This window comes from Anomalospiza imberbis, chromosome 16 (assembly GCF_031753505.1).
Source record: "Anomalospiza imberbis isolate Cuckoo-Finch-1a 21T00152 chromosome 16, ASM3175350v1, whole genome shotgun sequence".
Taxonomy (NCBI): domain Eukaryota; kingdom Metazoa; phylum Chordata; class Aves; order Passeriformes; family Viduidae; genus Anomalospiza; species Anomalospiza imberbis.
This window is the reverse complement of record NC_089696.1, coordinates 11,842,082-11,856,181: the sequence shown is the minus strand read 5'-3', so window position 1 is coordinate 11,856,181 and position 14,100 is coordinate 11,842,082. Positions and strand designations below refer to the sequence as shown.

Genomic DNA, 14,100 nt, shown 5'->3' with positions numbered 1-14,100 from the left:
CGCCCAGGTAGTTTTTATCATGAGTAGAAGGATCCTGGAGCTCACTGCTGGTGTTGCCACCCAAATCCTCATGATTTTGACAGCCTTGAGTGCTGCCTACCAAAAGCTGCCTCCTTGCAGCATCTCCTAGGGCTTGCTGTGCAGGTGCTGGCTCTGACAGTTTGGCTGCTCAGGAAGCACAGAGCAGCCTGGGAAGCTTACAGGTGCCTCTTACATTTCTACATGCTCATGACAAAGCTGCTTGGTAGCGTGAGTGAGCAAGGAGCAGCAGGGACACAGCTCTGGCTGTGCACAGGCTGAGGTTTCTTCCTTGCAGGAGCCTCCCTGTACAAAGCTGGAGGAGGTTTTATCCACTGCTCACAGCTCTGGGAAGCTCAGGCTGCCCTAAAATCCCTCTTCCCACTGTGACTTGGTAAATAAATAAAACCCTGTTCCCTGCTGAGCTCGGTAATGGCAGCAGGGCTGCCAGGGCAGAAGACAAGCAGGGCAGGCAGGTAGAAAGCAGGGGCCAGCTGAGCAGTTTGGGCAGGGAATAAAGGAGCAGCAGTGCAAACATTTCCGTGTCCTGCCCCTTGTCACTGCAGCTTGGCAACACCCCCGTGTAACATGGGCTTTTTGAGCAGATTCCCCCTTGCACATCCTGGAAGCAGCCCCCTCTGCTCTCCCCTTCAGCACAGCATCAGCATCACGCCCCCTCCTCCCTCGCTTCTTCGGCCTGAGAATTCCCCTCATCTCTCAGAGCACATTTAAAAAAATCAATGTAATTACACAGCAAACATTAATTATGATCAGAAAATGCAACTGAGAGGGATTGATCTGGAGGAGGGTGGCAGCTAGCCACCAAATTACCAAACACCAAATCAGTGGGGTTGGTCCAGACAGCAAAGCATCCTTAGTGACATGTGCCTTGACAGCCTCAGTCTCTGGTTTCTTTTATTGGCTCTCCCAGTTTGTGGTGTAAGGCAAGCTGAGAAGTGGATAAATGTGAAGTGCTTGTAGATATATCTAGGTGCCCCTGGTATGGCTGCTAAGAGGACATGAGACAAGAGAAAGCGAATTGCTTGTCTCAACCTGGTAATCCCAAGGACACGGCTAATGCTGCTTGGGGTGAAACTTCATCCCTGCTGTGGAGGTGACCTCCATGCAGATGCTTCCTCAGCTGGTTGTTGAAGCTCTCCTGGGGACAGAACTCCCACACACCCCCTTTACAGCCTGCACAGGCTCTCAGTCAACCTTGTCCTTAGGCAGCTTTTCCTGAGCATCTAACCCAAGACCTCTTGGCTGCAGTTTAAGCCTATTACAGCATGTCCAGCCCTTGACCAATTGATCAGCATCATTTTTATAACTGCTTTTTTCCGCCTCGATGAATGTTACACATCCTGCCTCCAGTTGTCTCAGTCCTGGAGCCCAAACCAGCTCTCTCAGTCCATCTTCCCTGGAGCATGTTTTCAAAACTCTGTGAACTCACTCAATTTGTCTGAATCTTTCTTAGAGTTGTGATGCCAAAGCCTGGAGATATATGTCTCCAGCTGATGCATCACTAGCACTAAATAGAGCCAAATAAATTACCTTGCTGCCTTCTATCTGAAACTATTAATACATCTGTGGGCAAGATGTGCCTTTGCTCTCCCTTTCTCAAGCACCAGGTTATTGTCTGCTGCTCACTTTGAGGGCTACTCCATTGCTTGAGCCACTCTCCTGCTGGCTTACCAGTCCTTCCCCATCTTATATCTGTGATTTTGATATTGCCTTCCTAAGTGCAACACTTTGCACTTGACTTTATTGAATTTCAGTGTATTGATTTCAGGCCATTTCTCCAATTTATCAAGATCATTTTGCTCAGAGGAATCTGGCAGCAGCTTGTCTTATATCTGCTCTGTTGACAAAAGGTCTTCAGACCTCAGGGCTAGCAAGCCAGAGCTTTGCATTAGTCCTGAAAATAGTCAGAAAGAACCACACGAGAGGCATGGGGACAGTGGCGGGTGGCAGTGACAGACTGGCTCACACAGAACAGCCCCACGCTGCCACCTCAGCCAGGCAAGGAGGAGACAGAAGGAGCAAGATGGAAATGCTAATGGGTCCCCAAGGGTGAGAGCAGGGATACCTGCTGAGAGATGCTGGGACCCTGCTGCAGCCCTGGGGACAGCCCTGGAGCAGGGGATGGAGGGGAAATGAGCACTGGGATTTAATGGTGCCTCTTTCCTTTCAGGTCAGCATGTGATGAACTGCCTGCTCCCACCTGAGGGCTCGCCAGCAGACCGGGAGAAGCCCTGCAGCATCAGGCATTAATGGCACTATTTGGGACATAAAAACTTAGAGTGAGATGGAGGCAGAAGTCCACCCTGGTGTGCACAAACCAGGTCAGATGGTTTTATTGTTGCTATTATTATTATTATTGTTATTATTACCCAGAGATTGGAGTGCTCTACTCTTTAAGGCAAAGAAAAAGTCTTGGGAAGCTGTTGCTTGTCCTGGGCTGGAAGGAGCAGCTCCCAACCCTTCTGTTTGGGCACACTGCAGGAGCACGAGGCTTTGGACAAACATTATGGGTATCCAACAGTATCCACCTTCCCACTACACTCTCCTTCCTCTGCTTCTCCCACCAGCTTGCCAACCTTCCTCTGCCTCCTCCTCCTGCCCCTCAGGAGGGCTGCAGTTCAGTCAACAATTACCCACATACTGGGAGGAATTTCCTAGAAAACTTTGCAGAAAAGCACCTCCTGCAGAGCTGCTTCCTGACAAGTCCCCATTCTCCTGTGGAGGGCAGGTGAAACAGCTGCTGGCACAGCGGGAAGGCTGGGGAAGCACTGGGAGAGAGCTGCCAACAACCCTGGGGAGAGGGCAAAGCAGAGGCGTATTGGAGGGGCTGGAACAGCTTGGGAGAGGGCAGAGGAAATGGTTTCCTTGGGAAAAGGCTGGCAAGCCTCGACTGGAAAAAGGATAGCAAGGAAGAGATAGCAGAGCTCCTCTGGGTGCAGAGGTCACAAGGGGAGAAGAGGAGCAAGGTTTGGGTGAAGCCCTGGCAGCCACAGGAGCTCACCTTGGCTCTTGCCATGGTAATGATGCAGACACAGACGTGTGATAAGCTCTACTCTGCACACGCTTTAAAATCTAAGTAGCTTATTAATAAGTAATAATCCCTTATTCCCAGAGCCATAATCTATATTTAATTAAGAAAATAACTAAATGGTGGCAGTAAAAGGGGCTGTGTGGGAAATGGAGAGAGGAACACTGTCAGATAAGCTGCAATAAGAAAGGGAACAAACAGGAGCCTCGGCATGGCAGAGACAGCAGAGCTGTGGCCTCCAGTTTGGCTGCAAACACAAGGTAACCTGGCCTTCAGAACACCTGTCTGCAGCAAAGTCTGCCTCAAGAAGCTTCTTGGGTCAACAGGTAAGCCGCAGTTGGCCAAGAGGGACTCAGTCATTCACATGCAAGTGTGACATTTCCTGCTGTTCAGTGATGCTGGACTGTGCATGGAGAGCAAGGCACAGAGGAGCCAAAGCAGCCCTCACACCTGTACGGGAGCTTTCAGTGAACGCCTTCAGCGCTGCCACAGCAGAACTGTCTTACAGCATTTCTGTGCTCAGTGTCCAAGGTCTCCTAATGTCTGGCATTGGCACATCCAAGCAAGCCCTGCAGCTGAGCAGCACACAGGGCTGGCAAGCTGTTAGCCTGGAAGGGGCCATGCCAGCCCAGAGCTGGGCCAATGCCCAAAGCATGGAGAAATGTTCATCTAATGCCTGCAGGAGCTTGTCAGCCAGACCAGAACCCACAGCCGTGCTCTGCTGGATCCCTTAATGCACCCCTGGGCCCACCATCCTTCCCAGTATCACCCCAGCACCCATGGGCATTGGCTGCTTTCAGGGGTCTTTGCCATCTTGGAGCCAGTGCCAGGCCAAGACTGGAGCTTGGCTTTTCCCCTGGTCCCTGTGCTGGGGATGGTGCTGATGTAAATCCTGAGCACCCCCTGCTCTGGACAAGAGAGAAAGAGATGGACAGTGTGGCCATAGATAGTCCAAATACTCAGCACTTGTGTCTAGAGCCCCTCCAACCCCACCAAAAGCACCTCCCAGGTGCATCCCCAGACCTCTCCCTCCTGGCACCTTTCACCAGTTCCCCAAAGCATCACTGCAGCCTTGCTCTGTTAACTATGTTTTACTTATCATGCCACCCATGGGTTCTGCAGGTGACAGACGTCCCTCTGCTTCCTTGGACTGTAGTAGTGGAAATGACAGCACGTTTTAAAGGCTGGGTTAAAGAGAATAAAAAAAAAATCTCAGTCCACACACTATGCATTATAAATAGACCGTCTGGTTTTTAAATTGAAAAACAGCAATAATCACTGCTAAGAGCCTGCTGAACAAAACCAGCCTTATTACCACTGGGACAAATTCATACTTACCAAAAGAACACAAGTATTTTTTAAGCTGCTCTTGAGCTCCCTAAGTTGCTAATGTCTTGACGGCAGTCCCTGGGAGCGGTGACACAGAGCCCCAGCAGGGACACGTGGGCAGTGCCAAGTGGGGGCAATCCTTTCAGCCCTGGGCAAGAGGGAGGAAGATGATTTGGAGCAGGCTCAGCTATGCCAGGCTGCAAAGAGAGATGCCATCAGTTTTTTTTTAGCTGCACTCTTTTCCTCTAACTGCTGATTTATGGTAGGGAGACAGGAGGTCTGGAGAAGCGTGGGTGGAGAAACCTGGCTACCTCTGGGTGGAGATGAGGGGCAGGCATGGGACAGGCTGTGTTTCAAGGAGCACAGCCATTCAGGCAAGGCTGTATTTCCATTCCTTTAAGGGACAGAGAAAAGCACAACTTTTACAGGACATAGAGCCCACCAGCAGCTGAGCCCAGTGGGCAGCTGTCCCTGTGAAGGCACTGCTGAGAGGTGAAGGAATGCTCCAGGGCAGCTGGGCAGGCAGGTGTATGAGCTGCAGGGACTTCTTGGGTTTGGATTATCCAGGGGGATAACAGAGATAACTACCTCACTTTCCCACCACAGCTGTCACACTGCTGCTAGCAAGGTCAGGACATGGGCAATAAATGCACTGAGGGAAGTGCATGGATGGGATCCTCAAATCTGCCTGTTCTCCCCTTCCACACCAGAACAAGTGGCCAGGGCAGGGAGATGGGCCTGCAGAAGCTGCCATGGGGAGCAGGGTGCATCTCAGTGGGATGAAGGGTATTGCTGCCAGGCCTCAGGGCTGTCCTGAGGGTGCACAGCAGGCTGAGTTCTCATACAGCACAGGCACGGGAAAGGAAAATTAAAGCAGCCCCATGCCAACACCCTGAGATCTTCCTTTCCTCTCTTCCCAGGCCATAGTACAGTGAGATCACTGGAAGCTGTCTGCTAAATCTGATCTGTCCTGTACTTTGGGAACACTGAGGTACCACAGAAGTCATCAACAAGCTGCAAAAGTGGCTGCCAACCCAGAGCCAGGAGCATGGCTTGAGCAGGTGGAGGACTGGAGCTGGTAGAGGTAACACTCTTTCATCTGCGTTTTGGCCCCTGAATCAGAGGGCTGGACAGCATTAGCCAACAGTGATCTGGAGCCAGCATCTGAATGACTGCAGAAGAAACCCTTGCTGGAGCCCTGCCTGGGCACTGTTTCAGGCACAGCTGCCAGCAGGCTCATGCAGTTGGCCTGTTCTGTGTAAAGATGGGGCTAAGTGGGTCTTCTCTCTGCTGGAGCCTGACTGTGGCCACTGATGAGGAAGCACAGACTTGTGAGGCTGATCTACCAAGTGATGCTGACTGCTCCATGCTGCAAGCTGTCTCTGAGTGCAGCATGCAGGTTCAAATGTTACAGAGAAATAAGAAAGGTGTAGCCTTGGAAGGTGGAGGAGAAAGGAAAGGAACAATTTAATAATGAATATATTATGTAGACATGTCATGCCTCTTGCCTGCTGGCATGTATTAATATCCATAAATCAAAGAGGAAGGAACTGTTTTTAATGCTGGAGATGGATGCTGGTCCTCAGAAAATTGCTAAGGGGGCATTAATGAGGAGAGACATCTGGGAATGGCTCCAGGTGCATTGGCTGCATGCACAGGAAATGCTGCAGTACTGCTGTCAGCTAAAAATTATTTTTGTGCTGTGGACACATGTGGTCCATGAGGACAATAGCTTGGGAACCAGGGGTCCCCATGTGGAGGTGTTGGTCAAACTTAGGAGGAAGTTGGAGCTGCTCCACAAGGCAGCTCCTTCCCTTCTCTTGCACACCAGGAACATTGGCTCCATCCTTAGACTTTGCTCAGCAAGAAGGTCCACACAGTCTAAGTGATGGCACAGTCTCAGGCTGTGGAAGCCAGGAGCCAAAGCTGAAGTGAGATGTGTCATTATATCCATCCTGCCTCTGCTGGGCATGCAGGGAGACAGGAGTCAGGGACAGTGTCACCCATAGCCACCAGCACTGCCATGACACAGAGGATGGGGAGTGGCACCTCTTCCTGCTGTTCCATGAAGCACTGGATCAAGCAGAGGTAAAGATTGCCCTTTGGGACTAGGAAGAGCCCTGCATTGTGAAAGAAGGAGCTCTGAGGTTACATGGAGGGGACAGAGAGCAAAGGTTTGAAGCATGGAGCATCTCTCTGCAATGTTTTTGGAGCCCACTCTGAGAGTGGCTGGTGGGTGTCTGGGCAAGATGCAATTACCCTGTTGAACAAGCACAAGCCTTAATGCATTCATCAGGGATGCCCTCCTTGGGAATCTTTCCCTTTCAGCAGCACAAGACCCCTCCTAGGACTTCAGAGGGGTGTTAAACCCAGGGAAATGGTGCAGTGAGACCTTTCACATCCCCAGGAGGGCTCTGTGTGGTGAGGGCTGCTGTCAGGAAAAGGGGGGGGTCCCTTCTGCTGTCAATGTTTTTTCCTAAGTTGAGGGCACTGAGTGCCAGGATTTTGTTAATCACATTTTATGTGCATTTTAAAAACCCCTGAAATTTTCACTTTTTAAGAGCATCTGCTCCTCTACCACCCGCCCTGTAATCTGGCAGGGGCTGCCTCTCATGCCTGCTCTCTCTCTGCCCTTCCTGGGACCACCTCCTTCCACTTGCACTGACCCACTTTAGGCGTCAGATTTGCAGCCCAACGGCACACCCGGGGGAAGAGGCTGGATTCACAGAATAAATGTGCAGAGCCAGGGAGCCAGCCAGGGCTGGGTGAGCAGGAACAGGCTCAGGAGGCTGAGCAGGAACAGGCTCTCCAGGAGAGAGAGACACCCACGGCCGCGTGCATGCGGAGAGGTGAGAAACCTGCCAGGGAGCAAAGGATGCTAAGAAAGCATCTGTTCACAGTATGAATGGATTAGAGGGGAAAGGGGGAAGGAAAACAGGGTAGGAAGGAGGTGAGCGAGGGAAGGGCATGGCAGAGAGGGGCACAGAGCAGTGGAAGGGAAGCTCACCAGCCAGGCAAAGCCCTGCACAGCACAGCTGCTGCTTTTCAGGTTGCACTGCAAGGGAAAAGTGTGATATGGGAGAAAGCTTGGTCCTAGCACAGGCGGAATCTGCCACCCCAGACAGCTAGAGCAGGATGGGGGGTAAGGAAGTTGCTGGCTTGGAGGATCTTGAGGGTTGCTGGGACTGAGCTGTAGAAGCAGAAAGGAGAGATGGAGGAGGCTGAGTATTAAGAGATGCCTCAGCATTTCAGGGCTTATTCAAAATGAACACTCAGCTCCTGCAAGGTTCACCTCATGTGGTGAAGCAGCCCCAATTTCTGACAGCAGAGAAGAAGCAGCTGCTGTGCCAGGGTCCCAGCAGAGGGATGGAAACCCCAAGCATGAGATCCAGAGAGCTGCTACAAGCAAATCCATGTGGCAACATCAGAAAGCCATGCTGGGGCCGAGCTCACAGGCAGACAAGCTTAGCCCTCAGAGAGCAGGGAATTGCTATCTGTCTGTGTCTCCCTCTGTTTTCCCTGATTTTATTGTGTTTAGTTTAATTGAATCACACACACACATGCACATAAAGCCCCAACTCGTGGTGTAAAGTCTGTAAGGAAATGAGCAGCAAATTAACGTTCCAGGAGGAGCGATGCTGAGCAGACACATGACACTCGGCACGAGCTGCGAGCAGGAGACAGGAGAAACTGGCAGAGAGGGAAGAGGGAGCTGCAAAAAGGATTCTCCTAGGGGAAATGGAGCCCAAAGAAAGCGGAACAAGGAAAGCAGGAAAACTTGAGAGGAGAAGTGAGAGGACAGCACAGATGATGCTGGTGGTTCCTGTGGTCATTGTGCCCAAACTCTGATCCCTGTGTGGAGCAGTTCAGAGCACAGGGAGAGAAAGCTCACACAGCTTGTGGCCAGGGGATGGCTGGGCTCAAGGGACATGGCTCAAACTCCATCACTGCTCCAGGGTTCTCCTGCCCAAACATGAGCAAAACACTCCTCTGGACCCGGTACCAAAGTCCACCAGGACCACTGCCATGACCAGCTCAGCCTCTCTCCTCTGGCATGGCACTCACATCCCTCCCTCAGCTCTCAGCTCAGCCAGGACCCCCACTCCCCTTCCTCTTGTCCCATATGGTGTACCCACAGCTCCATACAAGATGCTCACCCTCAGGAGAATATTGGATACTGAGGAACGATGGACATGTGGGGTGATATGCTGGGGCATGTGCTCCAGCACTTCCCAGGCTCCTCATCCCCACAGAGCTGCACTCCAATGGCACCATCCAAACCCTGGATGAGCAGTGCAACCCTCAGCAGCCTTTGGCCACAGGACAGAGGGCAGGGACACAGAGGGGAAGGAGCAGGTCCAGGACAGAGGGCTGTCTGTACAGACAGGCACCTCTCTGGCCCCTCCTCACCTCCCAGCTCACCCCGCTCACAAGGGGCTGGGAGGCAGCACAGCACAGATCAGCCACTCCCCAGGATGAGGGGCTCTTCAGTACTGGAGAAGAGCAGGGTTAAAGGATGCTGATTATCCTGCCCAGGCTCGCTGTGACAGGCCTCACATGTGTTCAGTCACATCCAGATATGAAGCCACTCTGAAAACCAAGACATTTATTCAAAGGAGCAGCAGCATTGCACACACATCTGCCTGTGTAAAGGAGAACTTCAAAAGGGCTGACAGTCACAGAGCCAGCAGTAACCTTTGGCTAATTAGCTGTCTTGATTTTCTTGCCGTTTATTTTTATACTTCTTGGGCTCTGAAATGCATTTACTGTAATGTCGGAAAGGCCATGGTAAATATAAAGCTTTCTAGCAATAAGTATATCCACCCCACTGAGCTTTTGGGACTGACATCTCCAGCTTGGCGTGAGCTACGTGGAGTGACAAAGCTTTGCTGAGGTTTTTGTCTTGCACAGGATTTACTGAGACTGTGCTGGTGGAAATGATAAAGGCACCTAGGGCAAAGCAGGTATGAGCATGGAGCACAATGAGCACAGAGCAGAGAGCACCTGTAATGGTGCTTTCCTGAGGTCAAACCACAAATGAGCAGAAAAGACAGAGGGGTGAAGAAGTCCGCAGCATGCAAAGCCATCAGCCAGCTCGCCAAGGAGAGGTGAGGTCAAGAAAAGCAGGCAACCAGAAAGGTGAGAGTGATGCTGAACCTGCAGAGAGAAGCAGGTGGGACCCCTTTCTAAGCATTAAGGAAATCATCAATGGGAGGTGCACTGCCTGTAGAAGCCACAGAGCCTTCTTGCTCCTGGAGAGAGGAGAAAAAGGCCTGGAAAGATGCTTTGGTTAGATCTCAGTCAACAGGGGATTTTCAAGTCTCATTGGAGTGGAAGATAACAGTGCCTATTGAAGCAGGTCACCGCTCCCCACCCCAGCTGTGCTTGAAGTAAGTCTGTGCTCCAGGTGTCACTGCAGAGTGCCACAGACACCCTGTGACCCTTGTCAGAGGGCTTGTGACTCTCACTGAGGCACCCCAGGCCTTCCCGAACAAAGTCAACCCCTCCATTCCTGGCTGACACCCCCTCCACCCCAGCAGCTCCTGCACTCCACGGGCTCTGTGTGGCAGCGCTGCTGAATGCCACTTGGCCAAGGTGCTGGGGATAAGGTGAGGGTGTGCACAGCCTGGGATACTCATTCTCTCTGCAGGGACATGCAGCCCACTCCTGCAGGGCAAGGCTCCTGCCCTGGGGCTGGGCACAGACGTGGGACCAGGCTGAGCTGCACTGTGAGGAAACAAGGGTAAGAAAACAGCTTTGTTATCTCTGCACTGTGATCTCCAGCACAAACCACTCAGTATATGTGGCTCTCCCTGGACTGTGCACAGAGAAGATCAGTGGAAAGAAAACAAAGAGACCAATGCATTAATGATCAGAAATGAAGCAACGCTCCTCTGCCCCCAGATGTAGCAAGGAGAGTTCTGAGTCCCTGCAGATGGGTGGCAGGCACCCAGGACTTCAAACAGCCTCCCCCCCTCAGCTGCTCCTCCTGCCTGGCTGGGTGTCAGTCCCAGGACTGCCCTGTGCACCAGCTGGGAGAACTCAGTGCCAATTAAAAACCAGGCTCTTGTATCCTTTGAACTGCAGAGAAACAAAACCCGTGAATTCAAACTTTGCCTTTTTTTTTTCCCCCAAATGATGTCAGGAGTTGAGGAGACAGAACAGTGCTGAGTGCAACAGCTGCTGGCTGTTTCCACGTACTTCTTGAACTCCACCAGCACAGCTATGCTGGAGTTGGTAACTGCAAATCTTTAATTTTAAGGGTCAAATCATTATAGAGTCGCTCAGGGAAGTTAATAGGAAGTTTACCTTTGACTCAGCTATGTAAAGTCAGCAAGAAATTCCCAACTGATCATAGTGATACACAGTTCCATGTTCAATGCCAAGCATCCCTTCTACAAGTCAAACTTGTATTTTCATTTTTAAACCCATTTTTCCACTTAGAGCTTGTGCTACCTAATCAAAACCAAAATATCTCAGATGCCTGGGCTGGACTTTGGGACTGACTTCAGCCAGCACTCAAATCTGAGCATCCTCACCTCTGCTGAGGCTCAAGTGTTTCAGGACTGAGCTCTCTGCTGGGATAATGCACCTGCAAGGCACAGCATGGCTCTGTTCAGGCCCTTGGTGTGCAGTTGGTTGAAAATCCCTTTGGCCTCACCCAAGCACCTTAAAAGCCCTCTGTACCAACAACCTGGGTTGCTTTAAATGATGAATACCATGGGGGCAGTTTCAAAGCATCTTACACAACGTCAGGTTTGTGAGCAGAGCGAGGCACTGTCGTACCCACAGTCCTAAAACCACCCACAGGGTGATGGTGAGCAGCAAGCACTGGAGGTTTCAGTGACAGGGAAAGAGTTATTACATTGCTCCAGCAGAACAGGACAGACTTGCAGCACCAAGACTCGCTCCTATCAGCCCTTTTATTGCCCATTTACCTCGGACAGATGTGTGTGATGCCTGTGTAATCCCAGCCCTCTGGCATGGCCAGAGCCAGGGCATGGTGCAGGGATCTTTTACAGGAGTTGGTGCCATTCAGGCAGGGAGGGTCCTGAGCTCATAGGTCATGCATATATGCCTGCATATACATTATTAAAGCCCTCCACATGACAGCTGCTGGCTGTATCTACAGACTCTCTCCACTGATGCCTCTCTCTGAGTCATGGCTGCATAAAGCTCCTTGACAGACCTGGAGGATGAGAGATGTGGTAAAATCCCAAACATGAGTATTGCATCAAAGGTTCTGTGGTTATCAGAGCACAAATAACATCTCCCTCACAATTTCAGGGGCAGGAGTAGAGCAAGGGCTGCCTAACCACCCTGCTGGAGCACAGGGTCCATACCCAGGGGCCCAGTGTGTCAGGGCCAGTCCAAGATGCTCCACAGGGGTGCAGTGAGGTGGTCTGTCCATGCTGCTGGAGAGGAGCTGGGGAAATCAGCAAGGAGCTGGTGGGTGGACTTGAGTGGGATTTCTCCTGCATGGAGAGCTCAGCAGTCCTCCACGCATGCCTGGCAGTGTCAGTCACTCTTGGTTTAGCTGACACACAGGAGAGCCTCATGAGGGACTTTCAGAAGATGCTGCTCACTAATGGTGGGAGATTGCCCCACGTGCCTTCATGGATGGGCAGAGGCACTGTGCAGTGCAAAATGAAGAGAGATGGCTGGGACAGTCTCCCCTCTCCTGATGACCTTTCTTTTTTCATTACCATCTTTCTTACTCTCCCCAGGCCTTTCACCTGCTCTGAAGCTGCTGCTGCCTCAGCCACCCAAGAAGAGTGAAGGATACGTGAGCATCCTGATGGACACAACAGCCACTTCCAACAGCAGGTACCCTGCATTGCCACGGGCATTCATTTACAGACACTATTCCAACCAATCCTTGAGGCTGGGCAGGTGGTTTTCCACCCATATTTTGCTGGAGCTCTGCTCTGGGGGATAGCTGTGGCCCCCAGGAATCAGCACTGCGCTCAAGGCAGGGGGACCTGCATGGGGAAAAGGCCCCAGTCCGGGAATAGACAAGAAGCAAGACATCAGGGAGGATCACTGTTTCCATAGTGGGTTTTCTAGCAGAGAGAACTCTGCTCCTTCTAACTGCCTCTCTCTGCAGTCAGTGACTCCTCCACCATGTATTACATTTTATTCTCTAAGTGCAAAGCAATTTCCATTGAGGGGAGGGACAGCGAAGCACAGGGAAAGAGGAGAATAATATCTCATCTTTCTTTAATCCCCACCATCCCAAAGGATCCCGGTGCCCTTTGCTTTACTTTCTATATGTATGCACAGTTAATTAGCATTACCACAGAACTGCAGGTATTCTCAGACTTAGTAAAGGGAATATCTTGTAATAGAAGGGTAAGCAAATTGTTTCTGCTGTTTCCATTACAGCCAACTTTGATTATCCAGGGTAATGGGATAACAGGCACAAAGCAAAAACATGGATAACATGAGACCTATGCAAATTAAGCTGGAGGGAAAAAAGTGACGCTGAGAGTAATGAAGGAAAGAAAGGTCAGTGATACTGATTAAGGAGCATGGAGATCCCTGTGTTAGCACTGCCTTAAGCTCACAAATCCATACACAATGGGACCTGGGCATGGTAGTTATGGAGCAAATCTATAGGGTCTGTCACTGTGAGAGGGAAGCAGAGACATCCCCTGCACAGCAAGGCCAAGCTGCAGCAGAGGGAGGCAAATTGCATTAATGCTGAGCAATTCAAAGCCTCTGTGTGAGGGATTTGTCATAAAAATGAATAAGATTTGGGCACTCAACCCACCTCCTCCCTACATGAGCAGGAAGAAGCCCAATTTAAAGGTCAGAGTCTTAATGGTTTTCACTGCATATATACCAGGATAATTCCTCTCCAAACAGAAATCCAGCACCTCCTCGGTGAGGCACAGCCAGTGCTTGAAGGAGCACAAGAGCTTCCATAGCTGAGGAGGTACAGGAGTATAGACAGGTATAGCTTCTATGTTAAAAGAGGCTCCAACTCCATCTCCTTGCAATACAGCCCAAGAAGAGGAAGAGGAACAGCACGGGAGTTCCTCTGTAGTCCCTCATTTCAGCAAAGACAGGATTCACTCCATTCTGTCAAAGGGGATGTTCAAATCCTTGGCACCAATATCGTGGAGGCAGCTCTGAAAAATCTCTGGTGGTGGGTGGATAAAAAGGGCACCAGTGGAGATGAGACAGAGAGAAGAGAAGGAGGAATCTTAGAGGAAGAACCTTCTTAATATGTTTTATTGATTTAACCCAAAGAGAGAACAGTAGGGGGAAATATATGCCATTTAAATGTAAACCAGCAATAAAAATAATCATTAGAGTCATAATCTCAATCTGTTAGCATTTTATGTAGAAAAGATCTTAGTGGGAAATATTTTCTGAGTAAACTATTTGCATTTACTTAGTATGAAGGAGCCTCTTAAATATAAGTCAATCATTATCATGGGCTTTTTTGCAGGGGTTGTTATCAGTACTCAGTTCTTGCAAGTGCCTATGATTTCACGGCCCCTGTAGAGCCCTACTTGGAGAAGCTGCTGGCCCACCCCAGTTGAGATCTCCTGTCCATATCCCTGTGGATGTTCCTGTTTCCATATTGGAAATATCTGTGGGTTTCAATGGCAACTAGAAATCATCACTCTCCACCCAAATGGTGATGTGATTTTGTGACTGGACAAGAAAGCTGCATCCCTTGCTCAGATCTTGTG

At 50.6% G+C, this 14,100-nt stretch overlaps 1 protein-coding gene and 1 long non-coding RNA gene across 3 annotated transcripts in view; one reads left to right on the top strand and one right to left on the bottom strand.

Annotated features, from left to right (window-relative positions):
• The window catches only part of ELFN1 (extracellular leucine rich repeat and fibronectin type III domain containing 1), a 103,175-nt gene that overhangs the window by 25,697 nt on the left and 63,378 nt on the right, over window positions 1-14,100 (bottom strand). The gene's annotated exons all lie outside the window — the stretch shown is intronic.
• Window positions 10,079-13,722, top strand: LOC137483372 (uncharacterized). The gene is made up of 2 exons (XR_011004443.1): window positions 10,079-10,633; window positions 12,124-13,722. It is a non-coding gene; the product is annotated as an uncharacterized lncRNA (long non-coding RNA).